This window comes from Anthonomus grandis, chromosome 6 (assembly GCF_022605725.1).
Source record: "Anthonomus grandis grandis chromosome 6, icAntGran1.3, whole genome shotgun sequence".
Taxonomy (NCBI): Eukaryota; Metazoa; Arthropoda; class Insecta; order Coleoptera; family Curculionidae; genus Anthonomus; species Anthonomus grandis.
The window spans coordinates 13875483-13898844 of NC_065551.1; the positions used below are offsets into that span (position 1 = coordinate 13875483).

Genomic DNA, 23362 nt, shown 5'->3' on the forward strand with positions numbered 1-23362 from the left:
TCAACCAAAGTTGTTGTTTAACTGATTTTAGTTTTTAAATGTTCTAAGGTAAATTCACCAACAACAGAAATATGAGAAAAAAAAAACACTTGTAATATAATAAAAATAATAGAAGTAGAGGCGAGTGCGAGAGGAATAAGAGTGGCGAGTACGAATAAGACAGAATAACGGAATAGAGGAGACATGACAAATAAAACTCAAGCAATTTTTTTATAGCGTATTTTATATCAATACTTATTCTCTAATATTAATACTGCTCAAGTTGCCCATCCAATAGCATTTTTTAATGGATTTTTTAAATGTTAGAAATTTTAATTTTTTTAATTCTTCTGGAAGATTATTGCACATTTTGATGGCAATATATGGTAAAGGATTTTGATAAGTTACACTTCTATGATAAGGTATAATAAAGCACTGACTATTTTAATTACGCTGGAGTGCTTTGTGGTTTTTAGGTAATGGCTTAAATTTCTTTCAAAGAAATCAGACTTTTTCTACTACTTATTATTTTATTGTATATGAAGCAGTATATATAAGTTGATTTCTTCTTTTTACCATATTAAGTATTTTTTGTATATGTGCTATGCAGGCTATATATTATCAGATGACTCATCCAATAACCTTAAACTTTATGAATGCACTTTTGTAATTTAAATATTATAGAATTACCATTGATAATGTCGGAATAATCAAACAAAGGTAGGATCAGGTGTGGAAATATCGCATAAAAACTATTTTGGGTTCTGTACTAATAAGTCTTTTTTGAGATGTAAATATTTTTGACTCAACCCTGAGATATGCTATACTAAGTATCCAAGCTATTATTTCTGTAAATTGACTGTAAATTAATTGAGTAACTGTAAAATCTTAAAATGTAAAACCAGGTCTCTTGATACTATTTCAGATTCTTTCGTTTCCATAAAAATATTGTGTATTATATATTTATTATTTATATATTGAGCATTGTTTGTTGTTTTATGTAAGATTAGGTATCTTTGCAGTATTTCAGAACCTTTTCACTTTTTTGTGCAAAATAGTTAAATTATAAAATTTTTTCTCTAGGGATAAATTACACACAGAAAAATCCCGATGGATTTTTTCACATTTTGTTGTGTAAAAAAAATGTTTAATTTTAATACACAATTGTTAGATAATATCTCACAGTCCTGTATCAAAATTCTCAGGCATTTTGTATATGTTTTAATGTGTATAATTCATACAATTATTGCATATTAAATTAATACACCCTAAGTGGATATTAATTATTAAGATAATATGTATAAATATTCCACATTTTTTTTTTAATCCAATGCAGTTTGGTAAAAAATCTAATAACCAAGTATATTTTTACTACAATTTTTAATAAATTTTTTATTCTGGCTTGTGTTGATTTTATTTACAATTGTGTAGAATAAAAAAGATTCTTGCTAATAGCCCTTCACAATTATAGAATTTTAAACTATGTATTGTGTAGTTATAATACACAATTGTGTATAAAGGAGGACGCGCCCGACGCCCTTGCCTTTGCCGCTAAAACTTCGTTGTTAGGGTCAATGTTGCCAGATTCAATATTAAACAGTTGTAAAGGTATGCATCAAAATTTGCAGTCGATTTAAAGTTGTTGATTGAAAATGATTTAATAGGATATTTAAAAATAAGCCCAATCAGCATAAGTTCTAATTTTATTTATTTAAATAATATCGTGATAATAACACGCGTAAGGAAAAAGGAAACGTAACTTTTTTAATTGGCGGTGTAATCTTTAAGATACATTTGATGGCAGCATTGCTATAATTCCCGGTGCCACAGGTGTTCAACTGTTCATTCTTCAGTCCTTCAATCAATCGGCCGGCATTAATTTGTTTTAAGGTTTTTTCGTTTTGTTAAGTGTTAAAATTGCATAAGAAAAAAATGGATATATTCGTTGAAGATAAACTTAAGGAGTGGGGTTTATTGGACGAACTCCAGGAGCAGTTTGTAGGTAGGTAATTAGGTAAGCACCATATTTTTTTTTGCATTTATTGTATACTTTGGAATTTACTGGATATTTTGATGTTTAGACAGGTAGCTGGTACCTATTTAGTTTTTCAGTGATAACTGATAACTTTACAGTAGAATAGATAAGTAGGTATACTTACTTTTTTTACATCTTTTTTATCTTTGTACCTATCCAATTTTAATGTAGAGGTCGGTTAAATTTGTAACCTTCATTGCATTTGTATTTCAATTTGTATTACAAAATGGTATCTACTTAATCATAGCACTGTCTGACAGTCCTGTACCGTCCTTTTCAAGTCCTGTAGTAGTAATATAAGGAAATTTGAACTCCTATACCTACATATACCTACTCGCTGTGGGCAGCCACTAGCTCTCACACTCTCGTCATTTGGTTAACTTGGTTTAGAAAAACCAAATATTGTCATTGCATTGAAATGCTTTATGTAAGTCTTTATAAATGTGGTTTGTTTAAACTTAAATCAAACTTTTCATAAAAGTGAACCGCAGTCCACAGATACTAAATCTAGCAAGTATAACTTTCACAACTATAGGTCGGTAGATATATACCTACTAAAGTTCCTACTAAATTATTAAAACCTTAGAGAGGGGGAAAAATACGATATGATATATATACCTATACAGGGTGAGCTTTTTTCGATGTTTAGTACAGGGATCTCGGAATCTGATTCTAATGATGTATCACATGATAGGGTTGTTTTTAAAAAATAAGCTTTTATAACCATTGTTCATTTTTTTTGCTGTTTATTTTGGTTTAGTCTAGTTGCTATGGAAACAAGAAAATAAATAATGTTTGGATATGTTACTATGGTAATTAAACTATTATCAACAAACTAAAAACCTTTTAAAATTAAATTTGAAAAATTTCTTAAAAATTACTTAGGCTATTACTAATAAAACAAATAATTAAGATTTTTTTTAATTGGATAGGAAGGAAGGCTCCTGTAGATATATCGTGTCCACCAAGATCCCCTAAACTTACATGGAGCTATAAAGGAGACAGTGTAAAATATCTATGGAAAAAACTTAGGTTTGAAACGATTGAAGAAAATACATATTTAATACATTGCTTTAATGTATTAATGGTGGAATTTTCGAAAATATTTCATACAATTAAATAAATTGTTAAAATAAAAAAACAGCTTTTTTTATCCTGTTTTTCCCAGGCTCACTAGAATTTATTATTACACAGATTTATGACGAAATTCTCTAAAATGTATTTTAAATTTTTAAACAATTTGTTTATTTTTTTTATAGAAATATATTGATTATTTTTAAATTTTTATGAAAATAAATACAAAACATTGTAATAAAAAACTCCAGTTCTTATGTTAATTTGATATACAAACCTAAAATAAGTAACCTACACTATATTTAAATTTATAAAACAATATATAGTATTATTATACACAATTTGTAATAAAATTTAATAGTTGAAATGAAAGAAAATAAAATATATTGTTAAAACAACCTACACTAACGTGTGTATTTAAAATGCACAAATTGTGTTTTTTTCCTGTACATACCATGTTAAAAAAACACTAAGGGTTTGCTTTTTTACTGAACAATTATATTAAATAAATATAAAATATTGTCGAATTTAAGTACACAAATAGTGTACTATATATACAATAAAATAAATCAAATTGACACACAATTTGTTGATTATAGCACCACAGTTGTTTAAACACAATAGCATAGAGAAATTCTACACAAATTGATTCTGTACCATTTCCAGAATCAAATTGTATGTAAAATCTATACAATTGTTGAATTTTTATCCACCTATTTTTAAGAGTGTAATTTAAAAATATAATAATTAGGCATACATTTTAATATTTAAAGGATGACCTAAATCTTTGGAAGAAAAAATCTGAGATATTGAGGAAATTCTAACTATATTTCTAGATGTAAACCCTTAAAATAATCTACATATAATCAGTATGAAAAAAGACTCCAGATTATTCGGCAGACGGATGATGTATGAATTTAACTCCATTTAGGGTGGAGATATCTCTAATGATTTGCTTTGTGTGCCATCCCTCAGGCACGCACACACTCACCGCACATCCCCTGACAGGTAATAGAGGGATGATGCTTTCGTAAAAGAGATAATTGAATTAACATCTAAAATGTGTGGGTGTAAAGGTAAATAATTTAAGAGAATTTCATATCATAAATATGAGAGTATGACAGATTTTGGGATATAAATACAGATAGAATTAAAGAAGATAGTAAAAGAAATGAACAAGATGTTAAAACTACTTCAATTTTAGAACAAGAGTAATAGAAGGCGAGAACAGTGAAGAAAATATGAATCATTTTTTTAAAGGGTAATTACATGTAAAGAATACAACATTAAACCATCAGTAGAAGTAGAGAAAAAACAATAACAATAACAAAACTTAGAATTATTTTAGGCCAAAATATGTATCTAATAAAGGTATCTGATATTAAATCTTGCAAAAAAAAAATCACAGATAAATTCTAAAAAACTAATCACATTAAAAAAAAAATTAAATACAGTCAATAAAGGTTGTGTTTTATACCAGCTTGCCCCTTAATATTTGTTTGATAAGTTTTTCTGTTTACCTTGGAAAAGATTTAACGACGGTCAATACGCTAAAGCGGCCCGGAGACGGTCAATAATATTGTCAGTAAAATTGATGATTGCGCTTGCAATTGCGATTGATGGACGTTCAATGAACACGCCAATACTTCCTCAATTGCTCAGTGAATTTGTGGCAGTCGCAAGGAGTGGAGTCGTTTATTGAATATTTGTAGACTAGTATGGTGTCAAGTACAGATTTGGGCTTTTTGGCATTAACTCTGGCTGTCTGCAGGAAAAAAATAGTCAAGACAAAAGAAAAGAGGAGGAGACGCTGGTCCAAAGAGTGGTTTAAACTGAGAAGCCGCTTTACCCATGAACACTTACTGCAAATTCTGCGAACTACTGAACCAAATGATTACAAGAATTTTCTCCGAATGGATGAAAACAGTTTTGATGAATTATTAGCCTTAATTCGGCCAGACATCGAAAAACAAGACACTGTAATGCGTCGTGCAATTCCTGCTAGTCAGAGACTTTCAGTAACATTACGATACCTAGCTTCTGGCATGGATTTGGAGGATTTGAAGTTTACCTGTGCTATTGCTCCTCGAACGTTGGGGATAATTATAATGGAAGCATGCGAGGCTATAATCAAGAAATTAAGAGATTATATACAGGTAAGTTTATATAATATATAGGTAAGGTTTATTAAACGTAAAACGATTAATTAAATAAATCAATAATGTCTTTATTAAGAAAAATTACATGGAAGAGATTAATCTTAAAAGGTGAATTTTAGCTTGTTCCGTTTCACTGGACAGCTACTCGCAATTAGCCCTAAATTCATTAAATCCACTAAATATCAAAAAAGAAAATCACTAATTATAAAGAATTAAATGTCATCAAGTAGCCTGCAGTTTGCATCAACTGCAGCTAACTGCAGTTTGATCTTCAGTGTTTTCAGTATCATCAGTAGGATCGGATCTGATTAATCACTCGGGTGTATGCTTCACTGCCTGAGTATTGTTCTTGTAGTTGTTTGTGATTGAAAGAATCTTGATAGTTTTGTTGTTGTGAGCAATACGGTTATTGCTGTGGTTGATATTTTCGTTGTTCTATTTGAGAAGAGTGTGATAAGAATGCTGAATGTGAGACATTTTGGAAAGGGCGTTCAGGTATAATGGACAATGAATCTTGAATACGAACGTGACGGGGTTTGCGATGATGGTAAAAAACGCACTCCGTTCCTTGTTAACGTGCCCAGTTTACCTTCAAAGAGGGTATCATTAATTATTTTCTCCGCATACCGTCGCTGGTCTGCGGCTAATCGGTTCAATTTCATAGCCCATCCCTTAGCTATTATCTCCGATTCAGTGTCTGTTGGCCTTTTAAAATATGCTGTAGCTAACCCTACGAGTTCATCCGTTGATGAATCAGGTGGTGGTTTTCTTTTCCTAGAGAGTACTGTCTTGACAGTCTTGACATCAGGTGCCGTCTGGGGCTCTTGGGAGTCGTCAGTTAACGGTTGCTGTAAAGAAAAAAAATACTATAAAAATTTAAGTGAAATTATGTATAACAATAGGTATGTTTTTTGTTTCAGATCCCAAAAAATGCAAAAGAATGGGAAGAGGTGGCGCAAGAGTTTAAAGAAAGGTGGAATTGCCATAACTGTATCGGAAGCGCCGATGGCAAACATGTAACCATACAAAAGCCCTCTAACTCAGGTTCTTACTTTTATAACTATAAAGGAACTTTTAGCATTGTGCTTATGGCTATTGTAAATGCAAATTATCAATTCATCATGATTGATGTTGGCGCCAATGGACGAGTATCGGATGGAGGCGTTCTGAAAAATACAGAATTTTGGAACAAAATGTCTCAAAACCAACTAAATATTCCTGCTCCATGCAATTTACCAGGAACAGATAAGAAGTATCCTTATGTGTTCATTGGTGATGAAGCTTTCCAGCTAATGCCAAATTTTATGAAGCCCTACAATAGATCTTGCCTGACAAAAGAAAAACGCATTTTTAACTATCGATTATCCCGTGCGCGTAGAATCGTTGGAAACGTATTTGGTATGTTAACATCAAGGTTTAAGATTTTTCAAAAATGCATCAAATTTGCACCAGATAAGGCTCGCAAAATAGTAATTGCTTGTTGTTACTTACACAACTACTTGTCAAGTGAAAATAATAAAAGTTACATTCAGCACAGTGATGTTGACTATGAAAATACAGCGTCTGGAACAATTGAAGAAGGTTCATGGAGACATGGAGCACAACTGTTGACAGATCTTCAAAGAATGAGGGGTAATTCAGCGGTCGAGGCAAAGAACGCAAGGGATAATTGTTGCGATTATTTCAATACTTTCGGTTCAGTACCATGGGAAGAAAATTGCTTAAAATTGTAAATGAAACATAAAAATTAAAAATAAGATAACCTGACCTTCCTAATATAGTAAAATAAATACATAAATACATATTGTAATTTAATAGAATCGTTTTTTATTCACCTCTGAACTTTCTGTATCAGCTACTTCCACTTGATCTTTCATAAAAAGTAGCTTCTTATAATACCATAACGTCGGCTCCGGAATGTCATCTCTCGATGCACCTGAACGCTTTTTTTGCTCTATTTTCTGGTACTCTTTATTGAAATTGGTTCGAAGAATATTAATTTTTTTTTTCAAATTATCCTCCGTATAATTCGGTTTATAGTGTTTTAAAGCGCAAAGTATTGTTTGCAACGCAATACTTTTTTTATTTTTGTTCATATAATCGTTTGATTTTACTCTCCATAACACTGGATGGTCACGATACAGCGCGATTAACATCAAAACAAAATCCTTCTCCCCGATGTTTTCGCTTTCCATCACACTTTCCATGGAGCTCGGCGACGTATACATCATCGCAGCCGCTAACTGACCGAACGATTGTCAATTACTCGAGTACACGATCAATTGGGATGCGTCAATCGGTTCTGTCAATGTGCTTCAATCAAATTTCCAATCAATCTCGGTCAATCGCCGTCAATTGATTGACAATCTCATCAATCGCTTCCGACACGATCAATTAGACGCATCAATAGTACCATTGTCAATTTTATTGACCGTCTTCGGGCCGCTTAAGGTTTTAACGTTGTCAATAAAAAGTTTGTTCCTGGCATAAAAGAGTGTTCTTGGAGTAAGTGTGTTCCTGAATACGTGACAATGTATTAAAATACCGTAGCAATAAAATTTTAACATCTTCGACAATATACTCTAAGTGGGCTTTCACACCAAAGAAGCATGCGACGTGCGACTCGCCGCTTGGAAGCAAGAAGCACGTCGCAACTAGCATCTTTCACGTTTAGCTTCACACCGAAGTCGCAAATTGCGACTTATCTTCAGTTCTGTGTTGGTAGTGTACAATAACAAAATAATATTGAAAATGTCGTCGGAAGGAGACAATTTTGTGTTAATTGCTGCTATGATTGCAAGAAGAAGAAGAAGGAAAAAAAGAATAAAAGTTTGGATTCATCTGTATTTACGTGATAATGCACGCATAGCACTTTCATTGTATCCCAGCAGCTACAATTATATCCTCAAAAATTTCAAAACTTCTACAGGATGGAACAAACAACATTCAAGGAGCTTGTTGATCCAATGAAACCATCAATGCAGTTACAGGATACAAATTACCGAAGAGCTATCACTGTGAAGGCAAGACTTCTTATATTTTTGAGGTAGGTAGATAATAAACCAGTTAATGCATGAAAATAAACCACAAGACAATTTGCTAAAACATGTTATTAATATAAATATACTCAAAAAACTTATAAATCACTAAATCGCTACTACTGTCAATGATTGATCATTTTGGTTAGGTGTATTAGCGTCATAAGCAGGCTGATTATGTGATGTATAGTTACCTTCGTTGATGAGCATGCCTCCAAATTGATCCGGAGTGAATGTGCCAACAGGAATGTTATTATACATATGGGACGTATGCACCGTGTTTGATGCTAAAAGATCAGAAGACTGCATTTAAACAGCATTAGCCTGCCTGTCATTCGTAGACAAAGAACGCTCGCTGATGTTGATGTATTCTTTTCTTGCAACATATTGTCTAATGTCTGCAGCACCACTACTTTGAATCTTCGTTTCTAAGATGCATTAAAAATACCCATATCCGGAATAATGCTTTTAAAAAAATGTAGGTCAGGGTTTTCAGGTTGTAGCGCGCTTCTCTGAGAAAGGTAATTGATGACAGCATGCTCCATTTCATCGTCCGGTGGTTTTGCAGAAGTTTTTCTTTTTGTAGAGGATCTACTCGATATACGTGATGGTGTTCTTAAAAAAGAATTTCCATCTTGCAAACTTGCCTCCGAATGATGATTAGGGTTGGGTTTTTCTCTCGGTTCTTCTGGACCGGCAGCTGTGGAATGATTTTCATCATCGTCTATTATACTACCCTGATCGGTTTCAACCATTTCATCTTCATTGGCCTCAGTTGGCAAACTGCCCGATTGAGGTCTTGTTTTGTTGAATGGTAATATGAATTGCATAATGTACCATAAGTAATACACAATTCAAATATTGTACACTTTTTCCAGCACGCTGTTTCACAGACCTCGTGAGGCTACCTCGAAGTGTTTTCCATTTTTTTTGCATTCAGATGCTAAAACAAAACGTATGTCAATAAATTAGTGAAGTCCGCATGTTATAATTTATTTCAGTTAATACTATTACTGTAATTAATACTGATTATGATTTTGGTTTATCAAATATTTTATTTGCTTCATTTTCAGGTTTCTCCAATATATATAATTCTCCAATAGTGAATATGCCAAATTGCTTGGGATCTTTAGACGGCAAACACATAAGAATAAAGTGTCCTAAAAAATCAGGTTCATCATATTATAATTACAAAGGCTACTTTTCAATAGTTTTAATATTAAGTGCGGACGCAGATGGCATATTCACTTTTGTGAGTGTTGGTGACTACGGTAGAAATACCGATGGTTGTGTGATTAAATCTTCCGGTTTTTTTCGCGCTCTGACAGAAAATTAATTGCACATTCCACCTCCTACTGCCTTACCGAATGATGAGAATAATTCAACGTTTCCTATGTTCTTTATAGGAGATGAAGCATTTCCGCTTCATAAAAATATTATGCGACCTTACCCCAGAAGAACCGTAACCAACTCCAAAAGAATATGTAACTACAGACTTTCGAGGGCTAGGAAAAGTGTTGAATGTGCATTTGGTATGCTGGTTTCAAAATTAAGAATTTTTGAAACACAAATTAACTGTAAACCAGATTAAGTTACTCATATTATCAAAGCACAGAACATAGTTATTTTGCATAACTATGTTCGCAAGCACGATGGCAGGTTTTTGCATGTCAACAACGAACAAGATGTTGATACTGCTTACAATGCGTTGCCGAGTTTACAACAAGAGCTTCACGGACGTCAGCCAACAACGGCAAGCAGTTTACGAGATAGGCTATGTGCATACTTTGTGAAACCTGAAAATGCACTACCGTGGCAAAACAATGTTTATATATAAATACTAATTAAATATGTATGTGTTGATTATAAATAAATGTTTTTAAACTCCGTCGTATCGATTTAGAATTCCGATTTTAAACTCTCCGGCAGATACTTCATATTTATGCTAAACATTAGCGTAAACAACTCTAAGTTCCAGAAAAAAAGTAAATAAAAAATAAATCAAATTTTAAGCGCACTAAAATGAATTCAATTTATTTTGGTGTTGAAAACTTTTTTAAAATTACGCACGCCCATGTTTCGCCGACTATCAGCCAAAGTTTCAGTTTTTTGTTATTCAAGTAACTTCCTATAGACTTTACGAGGTTATTGATATTGAAAAAAATAAAAAAGAATAAACTTAAAAATATTTCCCAGCTACTTGATTCCAAGCTTTATCTTGCTCACTTCTGTTGCTATATGCTTTTAATGTGTAACAAGCAATGGTTCAACCTGAATTGCAAGAAGGCAGTAAACACTAAAAACGCAGCATATCGCAAATGGCGTCAACATCCTTCCACCGAAAATTGGAGGAACTTTTTAACCTCCAGAAATAGCTGCAAGCAAATTATTGATGAATGCAAAGAGAGTCACAACAACAGGATCAAAAACAAATTGCTAAACTGCCCAAATGGAACAAGATCTTTCTGGTCGGTATCGAAAGCCGTTAGTCAAGGATTTGCTAAGTCGGCCTTGCCACCCCTAACTGCAGATGATGGTTCTATCGCGGTAACAGCAAGGGAAAAAGCCAACTTACTGGGTAAACTCTTCGCGTCCAATTCTACTCTGCACTCGCAAGGCAAAACACCGCCATATTTGTCAAGGGTGAATTCATCGATGGGAGAAATTTCGTTTCCCCAACGAATTATAAATAAAATTCTTAAAAGCGTAGACACCAACAAAGCTTCTGGACCCGATGGAATTCCAGCCCTAGTACTAAAACGTTGTGCAGACGAATTGACTCCTCCCTTATGTAGACTGTTTACGACATGGTATAAACAGGGCTCATTTCCAACAAGCTGGAAAACTGCTCAAGTGCAAGCTGTACCCAAAAAGGGTAAGAAGACGATGCCGTCCAATTACCGCCCGATTGCACTAGTTCCAGTAATACCGAAGATTATGGAGAAAGCAGTCAACCAACAACTGTTAAGATATCTGGAATCATCTGGACTAATCAGCGATCATCAATACGGCTTCCGAAAGCTTAGATCCACCGGCGATCTTCTGGCTTACGTCACATACTTGTGGACGGAGGCCACGGCGAGTCCCGCTCAGTCGCTCTTGTCATTTCCAAGGCATTTGACAGAGTGTGGCATGAGGGACTACTAACCAAGCTCTCTTCAATCGGCATACAAAACTCATTATTGAATTGGATCAAAAGTTTTCTTGAACAACGAACAATCCAAGTAGCTGTCGATGGACGCCTCTCCGACAAATTTAACATTAACGCTGGAGTCCCTCAAGGATGCATTCTATCCCCCACCCTTTTCTTGATATATATCAACGATTTGCTAGGAACCACTGTCAATCCAATCTACAGCTTTGCGGACGATAGCACACTTATTTCCACATTTAAGTCCGCTAAACCAACGACAGCCGCAACTTCTCAGAATCTTAGGCAGCAACAAGTAGCTTCAACCAACAACGATATTAGAGCAATCTTGGAGTGGGGCGGTAACAATCTGGTCAATTTTAACGCTAAAAAAACGCAGGCTACAGTATTTACGATGAAGACTAACGTTGATGGCCCGGAGCTGGTTATGACAGGGAAAACATTGCCAATAAAATCATCTTTACATCTTCTAGGAGTCGAAGTCACCAACAGTGTATCCTGGCATGACCACGTTGCCGAGATCGCCAGGGCAGCAAAACTCGGGGTGCTTTTCAAAACGAAAAACCTGTATACACCAGAACAGCTGCTGACTCTTTATAAGGCTCAAATACGCCCTTCCCTCGAGTATTGCTCGCATGTCTGGAGCTCTGCACCCAAGCATAGTTTAAAGCTGCTAGATTCTATACAGAAGAGAGCTATTCGTCTTATCGACAAACCAGAACTGACAAAGAGTATAGATAGTCTGGAGCACAGGAGAAAGGTGACTGATCTCTGTTTATTCTACCGTTATTATCACGGTAAGTGCTCCTCCGAGCTGGCAGGCCTGATTCCACCCAGGGCTGTTCCGGCAAGAAGGACGCGTCTAGCAGTTGCGGCTCATCAACATCGAGTCCACCTGCCTACCCCAAGGACGTCGCTGTATCGGGACTCATTCATCTGGAGAACATCTTCTTTGTGGAACGGGCTTTCACCTCACATATTTCCCGACGCATACAACCTGCAGCGATTCAAGATAAATGCCCACAAATATCTTCGCGCAAGCACCACTCCAAGAGTGAGATAGGACTTTCCTCTTGTGCTTGTGTTTACCATTAAAAAAAAAATGTGTGGTCATAAAGACACTCATAGGTTGTCACAGTTTGAACAAACGATATATTGAATTTTTCATCGTCTAGTAAACGTTTTGTGCACGATATCATGAGAAAATATACCAATAATACCTACCTCAATCACCAAATGGCTATAAACAACGTGTGGGCAGCAAGGGAACACGCAGCCGCGTAGCATATTATACGACCTGTCGTATACTCACGTCGCACGCGTAGCCACGTAGCATTTTTGCGACGCTACTCCGGTGTGAAACCGTTTATAATATGTATAAGTTTTTAAATAAGTAGCATGTTTCTTGCTTCCAAGCAGCAAGTCGCACGTCGCATGCTACTTTGGTGTGAAAGCCCACTAAAGCTTTCTAATATGCTTACCCTACTGCTATAGGGCGAATTGGGTGGAAAATAATTACAAAATATAAAGCACATCTCGGTATGATCCCTAACTCCTTATAGAATGAATGCATTCAATTCAGCCTCTTATCAGAAATGTCAAAGCAAACCAATTTCTCCGTGACAGAGCTTTTGTAACATCAGTTAAACCTATAAAAAAATACTTATATGCACCCCTAGGGAATTTTTCCGTAAAAGAAGGCTTTAGTAAACAGACGGACCTCATATAAAGATGCTTTTCTTCAGAAATGTGAGTAGAAACGGCCTTCAGGTGGAAAGATATTAAATGAAAAGCGAGTTTTTGAAAAGGAGTCGCCTGGAAAGCTCGAAAAATATTTGTTTTAGTCTCGGTTTAGGGTTAAAGAAACTTTTTCAGCTTCAAAACGTGAGTAAATAAAATATAATTACATAATGTAACCTGGAGGATGTATCTTGTTAAGTAACTAGTTTTTTTTATATAAAAATACCGATATTGATTTGAAATTAGGGTCTATTTTCAAAAAGAAAAGTTTCTTTTCTTTTCACGTAAAAAGTTTCATTTTACTTTATTAAAAAGGGAAATGTACTTTCTAGGGGGTGAAACTCTAGAAGTAAACAGCTCATGTTGGAGGTTTTCGATTTCAGAGCAATAATATTTTAAATCCCCAATAGATTTAAACCACAATCGAGGTATAAAATATTTATTTTTCGTATAAATAATTTAATCGATGATTTCATCGATTCAATTATTTAAATTACAAATATTTTTCATTTACATATTCACTTCAGTAAAACATCCTATAGATCTTTAAGATTTTAGGTGAAGAGTAATTTTTCATTTTATAACCTAAGTGGCAATCCACGCAAGCTGCCATTTTCATTCCCCAACAATATCGTTTAGAAAAATGAACGGCCCTTTTTCAGGAGATATCATTCCCGGTATATTCCCAATGGTCTCAACAATAAGCGTCGGGGATTAGAGCCTCTTGAAAACTTTCGGGCACTTTCCAGAATTCGTTGAGACTTTTCTCTCTTCACGACATTCGTTCAATTGTCTTAGGCTGATTTAGGTTCCCTCTGAGGTAAATACGAGCGGGCTCTATATAATAAACCCCTTTGTTCCCATTTTTCTCCTTTTCTATCTCTTTTTCTCAATTGAATTCTAAACCTTTTTATTGCCATACACCCTGCATAAATATCAATTTTTCAAATAAGTGGATTTATCGAGAGACTTTAATGACAGTGAGAAGTTATTTAAACTACTTTTAAAGTTTTCAATGAAATCAATTATTCGGAAGTTGGCACTTACTCAAAACAGGTTTCCCATAATCATGGATTTTTATTGGTGTTGCGGAAACTTAGATTAAGTTTTCATATAAATTTTGCATCTTACTGTGAAAATTTATTGAAAATTTTATGAAATTTATGGCTGTTAAGTAGTAACTTATAGCTGCTTTTTGTGCTTTTCTTTTTAAAATAAATATTCCAATAAGTAATAAGCTTGTAGCTATGAATATTTTCTATAAAAATGATTTACATTTTAACGTAAATTAGGAAGAAACTCTTTTTTGGAAGACACATACTCCAGGAATATACTTTTCCGAAAATCGATAAGAAATAATAACATTTTTGACAACATATTTGAAAGAAAAAGTCAATATTTCCTCCAACTTGATTGTTGCCTGGCAACCGATAATAACAGTAAGGAAATATTCATTTCTGTACTGTAAGGAAATGTTATTACCATACAGTAAACTTTAGAACATAAATGCGAACAGGTTTTTTCCTAAACAATTTAATTTTTAAAACTTTCAGCACAAACAAGGTTAACATTATATTTTAAAATTATTACTTATTATTTGTTATATTTACTGTTTTTTGACAATTAGTACAAGTATTGAAAACTGGATGAACTTGGGAACTAATAGCATTATTTTGTTGAATATTTTATTTGTATGACAATAACTAATATTGGGCGTTACTGTAGTATTGGAAATATTAGATTTACTTTCTTGATTTTCTTCTGCTGTGAAAATTTTATTTGCCACTTCTTCCTTATTAGTAAGAGACTCTTCTATAATATATCCTTCAGCGACGTTTGTTGATATTCATCCACCCAGTCTCTTTAAACTAGTAATATCTCCCTCAGAATCAACAAGCATTGTGGCAGAAGACCGACGAAAACAGTGGCCGGTATATTCTTTCGAGTTTGGCAAATTCAAATAACTGGCCACTATTTTAGGCATGTTTCTAAATTGGTGAATTCCTACTACTTGTCTACAACCTTTTTCATTTTGGTAAAAAAAAACCGAGTGGTATTCATATCTCTTGGTCTTAAAGAGACATACTTGCGGTATAGTTTAAGTACATTTCGTTTACTATAAATGATCTTGATGTATTGGTTTTTGAATCCGGTATGGTAACTAAAAGTTTAGATAGTAGGTCTTGTATATATCTTGTACAGTCATTTTAACCAGCTCGTCCATTCTGCAAGCTCCGGAAATTCCAAATATTACAGCTACCTACAACAATAAATAAGCGTGTAAAGAATCCAAATATAATTTGAAGTTTTGTAAGTTACCTTAATCATTAAATATTTCTTATCTGGAGCTTCCTGAATAAATTTATTTATTTCTTCTTTAGTTAAAATTTTTGATTGTTTTGGCTTATAGGCATGTGCTTGCCGTTTCAGGAATGCCCGAAGTTTTGACTATTTAGATATATCCACATCATGTCTAATTGCAAGGGTTGCCTTCAGCATTGAATAATTGGCCCATAAAGTTGAAGATTTCATCTTGGAACCAAGCTCCAAGAAGTATGCCATTTCAACATTTTCCGAGAAAGAAGTTAGATTTTTATTCGTACGGTAGTCCATGAAGCGGTTGTATGCATAGTTATACTTATTTCTAGATTTTACTGGTAACAATTCCAATGATGCAGCATTCACTGCCTCCGTGAGTTCTGGGGGGGTTCCAGAAATGGAACAGTCATTATCACTCATCATTTTACACGTTACTTTGGCTTTTAAAACGTTAAAAAATCAACACTTTGGAAAGACGCCACAAATAAACTTTTCACTCGCCAAGTTTGACAATTTAAAATTATGTACTTCGTTTCCGTAGTTACGAAACAATGTTTCATGGCTTCTTTTATTTAAGGGAAAAATAGTAATATTATAGTAATAATTTACCGTAATTTTAATGATTCCCGATTTTCGGAAAAATAGTATGTAGACCTTGTAAGAAAAGCCACATTCCCGGACTCCGTATTGCCAGTCTCGGCTTGCGCCTCGATTGGAAATTTTTACGATCGCCCGGGAATGTTAAGCTTTTCCTACTAGGTATACAATATACTATTTATGTCAAGAAGACACTCAAGATGAACTACTAAAAACTATACACTAATTCAAAATAATAAACTAAACGTAAGTAGAACCCTAACTAAACTTAGATAATCAATTTAAACTACAAAATAAGATCAAAACAGAACGAAAACTATAAGAATAATTAACATACTTATATTTTTATAACAATCTTAACACAACAACTCTTTCGATGTTATAAGATAATAATATATTTTTTTGTTCAAGCAACTGTTAATAAATAAAATATAACGCATCAAAGTTATACAATGTTTTTTTTTCTATTTTAAGACATTTACTTTTGCTGGAAATATCTCCGTAATCATATGACTGGAAGATGAACTAGGTTATAGCTAATAATATTCCTTATAAAAATGATTCAAATATTTTGTTGTTCTATTGTTTGCAAGATATAAAGCATCAAAGTTAGAAACATCTGTTGAAATTCATTAAAAAAGTTTTTTTTTCAAATAAAACTGTTTGGTATATTTTAGTTTGTGTCCCATAAATTTACGTTAAAATCTTCATAGACATAAAATATTTTATTTAAATTTACATAAAATTTTAAATACATGTTCTAATTTATTAAAAAAGGTTACTGTGGCTTCTGTGGGCGACCTATTTAAAGTAAGGGAATCGATGAAGAGTCAGTCGCTCTACAGAAACCTAACGCTGAGTGTGGAGGCCGTTTTAAACCTGACACTGTTCAATCTAAAGAACAGACGACATCGCGCTGGGAATGAGATGGCGAAAATCTACGCAAAAAAGAGCTGAGAGGAACTTTATTGGACCTACCCCATCTTTTGGGTTCAACAGTTTTCTTAAAGGCAAGATAGCAAAATGGACGTCTAGGATGATGCGACATGGGTAGATTCACTCCAAAAAATTCGACAGAAAAATGCGACGAATGCTGGCAGAAGGGCTCACAGGCAACTACCCGTATAACGGCCACCTATATAGAATGGGCTTATCAAACATTTACAGATTCTGCGGAAAGGAAGAGGAGTCGATGAAACACTTGATTGCAACTCATGGAGTACTGGGCCACAAAAGATACAGGATTATACGCTCTGAATATATACACATATACGCTGAGTGAAAAGAAGAAGGAGCTGATCCTATTCGCAAACATATTGAATAGATAGGGATAGGGGAAACACAATAGATCAATAATAGCCGCAGGGCAAAAGGCCAAACTTCATTGCACTATATTATATTACATTACATTTCAGCAATCATATGCCCTCTGATCAAGAGTATTATATAATATATTATTATATAATATAATATATTAATAAAAATATATATATAAAATGTATTATATATTATAACTAATAATAAATATGACTGATAGTAATGCAAATCTTTTATGTAAATCTAAAGACATTGCTGAAGCATTTATAAATTTGTTTCAAAGCTCTAACATACCTAAACATACATTCAGTACAAAAAAATAACAGCAATAATTACAATGACACGATCAATATAACAATATTTACGGAAGAAAAAGTATTGTGTGCTGTAAAAACAATAAAATCTAAAGCGACAGTGGGACTCCCAGCGTTTATTATTTCTGATTATGCACTCGTACTTGTCAAGACCCTTATAGTCGTCTTTAATTTATCCCTTAAATTAGAAACATTTTAAGATTTTAAGATTCAGGGAAACCTTTAAAAATTATTCCTGTATATAAAAAAAATTATAAAAATAAAATTTAAAACTGCCGCTCAATAACTATCATCAATAATTTTTTTAAGTGTTTTGGATGAGTTCTTTATTCTATCTTCTATCCTCACATGAAATCTTTATCAATATTATGATATCTTGACTAGTATTATGGCTAACCCCACGTAAATAACCCTACGCTGAAACAATTTCCTGTTTAACTAAACGCATCTGGTATATTTACTGCTATGGTCATAGCTCAGTAAAAATAATTCCCACATCTGGTAGTCCCCAGGCTTCAATTTTGGGACCGGTATTGTCTAATTCATTTATAAATATTTTTAAACACCTTAAAGTAAAAAGTTTATTATTTGCTAATGACAATAAAATTCACTGATCTAAGAGATAGTCTTACATCAAGAATGTAAAGATAACAGTGACAAGGACTTTTACAGACAAGTAATAAGAAATAAATTATTGGGTTTGGCGATCCCGCAGCTGAATACTGACAAAATTAGATGATCGATGTCTGGTTGTGACACCTCATTCTAACCAACGTCAATTAGCTTTGTCAGAATCTGTGGCGAATAGTGCAAAGTGGTTAATCTCCGCCCCATCATATCCCTCACAATGGGATTTAAATCTGATGAACGCCGTGGTCACGGCAAATCAGTAACGTCTGCTTTTTGAATAAAGTCTGTAGTTGGACGGTCCTCTAGATAAGATATTAAAGTGATTTGTAAGACATCATGAACATGACGCGCAGTAGTCATATTGCCTTAAACAAAGAGGTGATCGGCTACTAGGCAATAGCTTCGCTTACTCTCCGATATTTCTGTGTAGGTCAGGTCTCTCAATAGATAAAACAATATCATGCCGTTCTATACGGTGGCGTCTTACCCTTATACGGCCATCGTATATAAGTAAAGAGAATCGCGATTCGTCGCTGAAGATGACAATATGCCAGTCCGTCACCCAATGTTGCCGTTTTCGTCTCTAGTTCAAACTTTGACGACTGTGGTCCACAAAGACATATAGGGGAAGCACTAATCGTGGAAAATATGGAAAAAAAGTATCCAAAGTCTCGAATGCGACAAACCATTGGTCAGCGGTTTGACGCGTAGTAGCTAAACGGTCTCGTAGGGATAGTTATCTGAAGCCTTTCTCAAGATTCCTCTACCTTCTTCTATCCATATGCGACACATACGTATTATCATCATAGCAGTACAATTAACACGGCGGCCAATGTCATATAGCCAGCTTTCAGAAAATGTTTTCTTTACAAAAACTAAGAGATAAAAGTTTAAAAATGGTAAATAAAAACAGAAGATAAAACGCTGCAAAAAGGCTCGTAATAAACATAGTAGTAATAAACGTTTCATTTGTTCATTTATTGTCCAACAGGAAAATCCCAATGCAAAAGACAATTATGAGTAATATGGAAACAAAAAAATACAACTCAACTAATAAACTTAAACAAATTATGCATGAGTAAACGCACCCAAAAGGAAAGGAAAAAACTGACCCAAAGCACCCAAAACACCTCCAGCCCATCTAATACTGATCAAATCAAGAATTTTAATGTTAATAATTGACTGTAATCAATTGAGAACCAATAATTTATGCTGCAGAAGATAATCATTGCATCACCTTTTTTTTTTAAAGCAGTTGTAGAGCCATTAAAAAGGTCAATGTTATTCTCACTACTTAGTGTGTTAAACCATGAACAGGCTTGGAATAAAGGAGAATTTCTGGTCAAATTGGTACGGGTATTCTTAAGATAAAATTGAACTGGCCTTCTTGTGTGTATAGGAGGTACAAAAAATTTAATTCACCCAAAAGTTCTGGAGCATCAATTTTATTGCAGCATAGTTTAAATAGAAAAAGTTGGCTGCTTAGTATAACACAATGCTTAAGGGATAAAAAGTTAAATCTCTAAAGAAGCAAGCTATGATCACAGCCTCTTGGGGGGTAAAAACCATCAGCTTTAAAGCTTAAATACTTTAAAAATTTACGTTATATATATTCGAGCCTGTCAATATGTACCTCATAGTTAGGAAACCATACTATTGCAGCATAAAGCAATTTAAATTTTATCAAGCTATTATGTAAAGCAATAATGCTTTCCAAATTCAGAAAAAAATCTGTCTGAGGACCTAGTGATAAAACCAAGAGTTTTTAATGATGCTTTTACAACTTCATTTATGTGTTTACTGAATGTGAGTCTGTTGTCAATGTCCACCCTCAAGTCTCTGGTAGCGCTAACTCGTTCAAGAGCAATATCCACCAAATTCAACGTAATGTGATCGATTATTTAAGTAGGAGATAAAGAATTTGAGAAGATCATGATGAAATCCCATCAAAGACATTTTTTCGATAATCAGACCATGGTCCAATCTGTTAAAGGCCTTCGAAAAATCAAAATAAAAAACACTAGTTGTCTCCCCTTTCCAATAGCCTTGTATGCCTTTTATAAAAAGCATGTAAGATTAGTTACTGTAGACCTTCTGGAGAAAAAACCGTGCTGCTTAATAGATTCTTTAATAAGTGAAATAGTTCATTATATACACACAGTTCAAAGACCTTTGAAAAATTGCATAAGATGGCCACTGGTCTGTAGTTTTCTATATTGTTTGTAGGACCACCCTTGTGTAAAGGAGAGATTCTTGCAACCTTCCAAATATCTGAAAAAGTACATGATTTTATGTTGCTGAAAAATCAAGTTCAAGAAATTATTCAAGTGTAACACTTCTTATGTCAATGAGTATATATTTTAAAGTTAATAAGATTTCTGATTGTCTTTTCTTGATTATCGGCTAATAAATGGCTGGTGGAAAAATAATAACTTAGAACTTAATGTTGCCAAGTGCACAATGTCTTATAGTTTAAAAAGTTAGGAAATCTATGTTATTTAAAAGACAATAGACCTATTCCTAGATTATTCTCATAATATATCTGTTATTTTAAAATAGTTTGTTAATGTCACCATTTGTTAGGCGAATATCTATATTATATTTAATAAAAAAAGTTGTCATGTGGCATCCGCTACTCTATTTATTATTATTATGTAAATAAATGTTCCCTTAATAATTTTGTGTCTAATTTTATTCCATTTATTCCCTTTTTTTTAATAAAGACTTTTCAAGCAAAACTTAACAAATTTGAAAGTTTTTAAATAAAACTGATTTAAATAGCAAACAACAACAATAGCAAACTATTGATATAATTAAGTGGAAACAATTTTTCTTTTCCATCTTTTTAAAACTAAAATGTACCATTATACCAAAATGATATATATGTAGTTCGCTCCTATTGTTTGCTTTCTAATTAAATAATTACTTTAAAATTTCTTCAAAAATCAAAAAAGCTTGCTTTGCCAAAACTCCAGATTTATAATCTGGACTTTTGGCAAGAGAATTAGAAAAGAAGCTATTTAATTTAAACTGATGATTTTTTTTGAACAACCAAGAATAATCCTGTTCATTACAGTTATTAATATAAAATACTATAATTGGGGGTTATATTCGATATCAATCTTTTGTTCCGCGTATTACAGGTATCGTAAGCCGTAATTATAAAATATTTTCTTTTTATAAAATATTTCTTTTAAGTTTTGTCATTGGTAATACTTTTAGTTATATACCTACTCTAAAAACATTGTATTTTTTCACTAGTTAGAACCCATCCTTGAATAAATTTCGTAAATTTGCTCGCCTTCTTATCTTTGTTATATTCAAGATATCGAACATGTACAACGTAAATTCTTAAAATAGTCAGTGACCGACACAAATTAGCTTTGCGGATACAAATCAGATTTGCAGTTTTTGTACGACTTGCTGGGAGTGTTAAACTTTCATCTCCCAAGAGCTTCAACGAGAAATCCTACTACTTTCTATTCAACCAGGGCGATAGTTAAGATAGTTAAGTTTAAGTTGTTGTTAAATTTTTTCCCACTGAGATTTTGTAATTAAGTAGTGTAGATGAAATAAAATATAAAACATCAAATTTGCAAAAATATTTCTACTTGTAAAGTGTCCTTCTAATTAAAATATTTAAATGAAACAAAAAACATCGGAAAGAATAAAGAAACTAAACACATCAGCTAACCAACATAAACGCTTCTTCAAACCTACGCACTGAACTTAAGCCGGGAACACATTGTTCTGATGCTACACCCCACCACGCTATGCACGCCATCCGACGCAACGTCAGAAGGATCTGACACCGTGGACTAGATAAATATGCACGTAGACACGTGCATATTTATATATTGTGTGTACACTGTTCTGATGCATTCCCATTCCACACGACTCGACGCCATCCGACATGGTACGAATCCCTTCTTGCCTGATTTTCATCATATGATATCACGTCGCGTGGCACCGCGTAGTAAGGTGTAGTAGCAGTGTGCACGCGAAGGTGGCATCATATCGATAAAATGGCGGAGAAAATTAATGAAATTTTACTAATTGAGTTGGTTCGAAAGGACGAGTGTCTTTATAATATGAAAAGCAAGCACTATAGAGACCAGAATATGAGAGGAGAAGCTTGGGAAGAAATTGCTCAGGAAATGAACATAGCAGGTAAATAAAAACTATACAAAAATTTTCTATATTTATTAATAATATATTTTTACAACTTCACTGTATTCTTCCGCGTCTCACGGTTTGGGTCTGCCAAGGCACGCTGCCCTCTTGGGAGTTCAAATATTCCTTAAATTTATCTCTCACAAACATTGCCCACTCTGTGCAATTTTGCCGAATGGGTGGTACTGAAGTAAAACAAGAATAAGACTGATTTAAATAATCATTTTCCGGTTCAAAGTCACGTTTTTGACATAACATATTATGCAAACATACGGCTGCTAAAATAATATCTTGTGCTATGTCTGGCTGAACTTCTATGTATTGAAGAAAAATTCTCCAGCGAGCAGCTAAAATCCCAAAACTGTTTTGTACGACTCTTCGAGCCCTTGACAGACGGTAGTTAAAAATTTCCTTGGCTTCATCTACGCCAAGATTTCTTCTACTATAAGGGCGCAGAAGATAAGATTTTAACGGAAACGCTTCATCGCCAACTGTAACGTAAGGTAATTCTTCTCCATGTGCTGTTTGTTAGTTTCTCATCGGTAGGTACATTGAACGTACCATTAGCTAATGATTTGCCTAACAAAGAATTTGAAAAAATGGCACCATCGCTGTTTTTTCCATATGCTCCTACATCGACAACAATAAACTTATAATCGGCATCAACAAGGGCTAGCAGAACTATTGAGTGGGCCCCTTTATAATTGTAATATTCAGAACCAGCATTAATAGGACAACGTATATTAATATGTTTGCCATCTAACGCTCCTAAGCAATGCGGAAAGTTCCATAGTCGTTCATAACTTTGAGCAATATCTTTCCACATTTCAGTAGTC

The 23362-nt window shown here is 33.7% G+C and overlaps 1 protein-coding gene across 2 annotated transcripts in view; it reads left to right on the top strand.

Moving 5' to 3' along the window:
* The window catches only part of LOC126737473 (monocarboxylate transporter 2-like), a 670913-nt gene that overhangs the window by 155860 nt on the left and 491691 nt on the right, over window positions 1–23362 (top strand). The gene's annotated exons all lie outside the window — the stretch shown is intronic.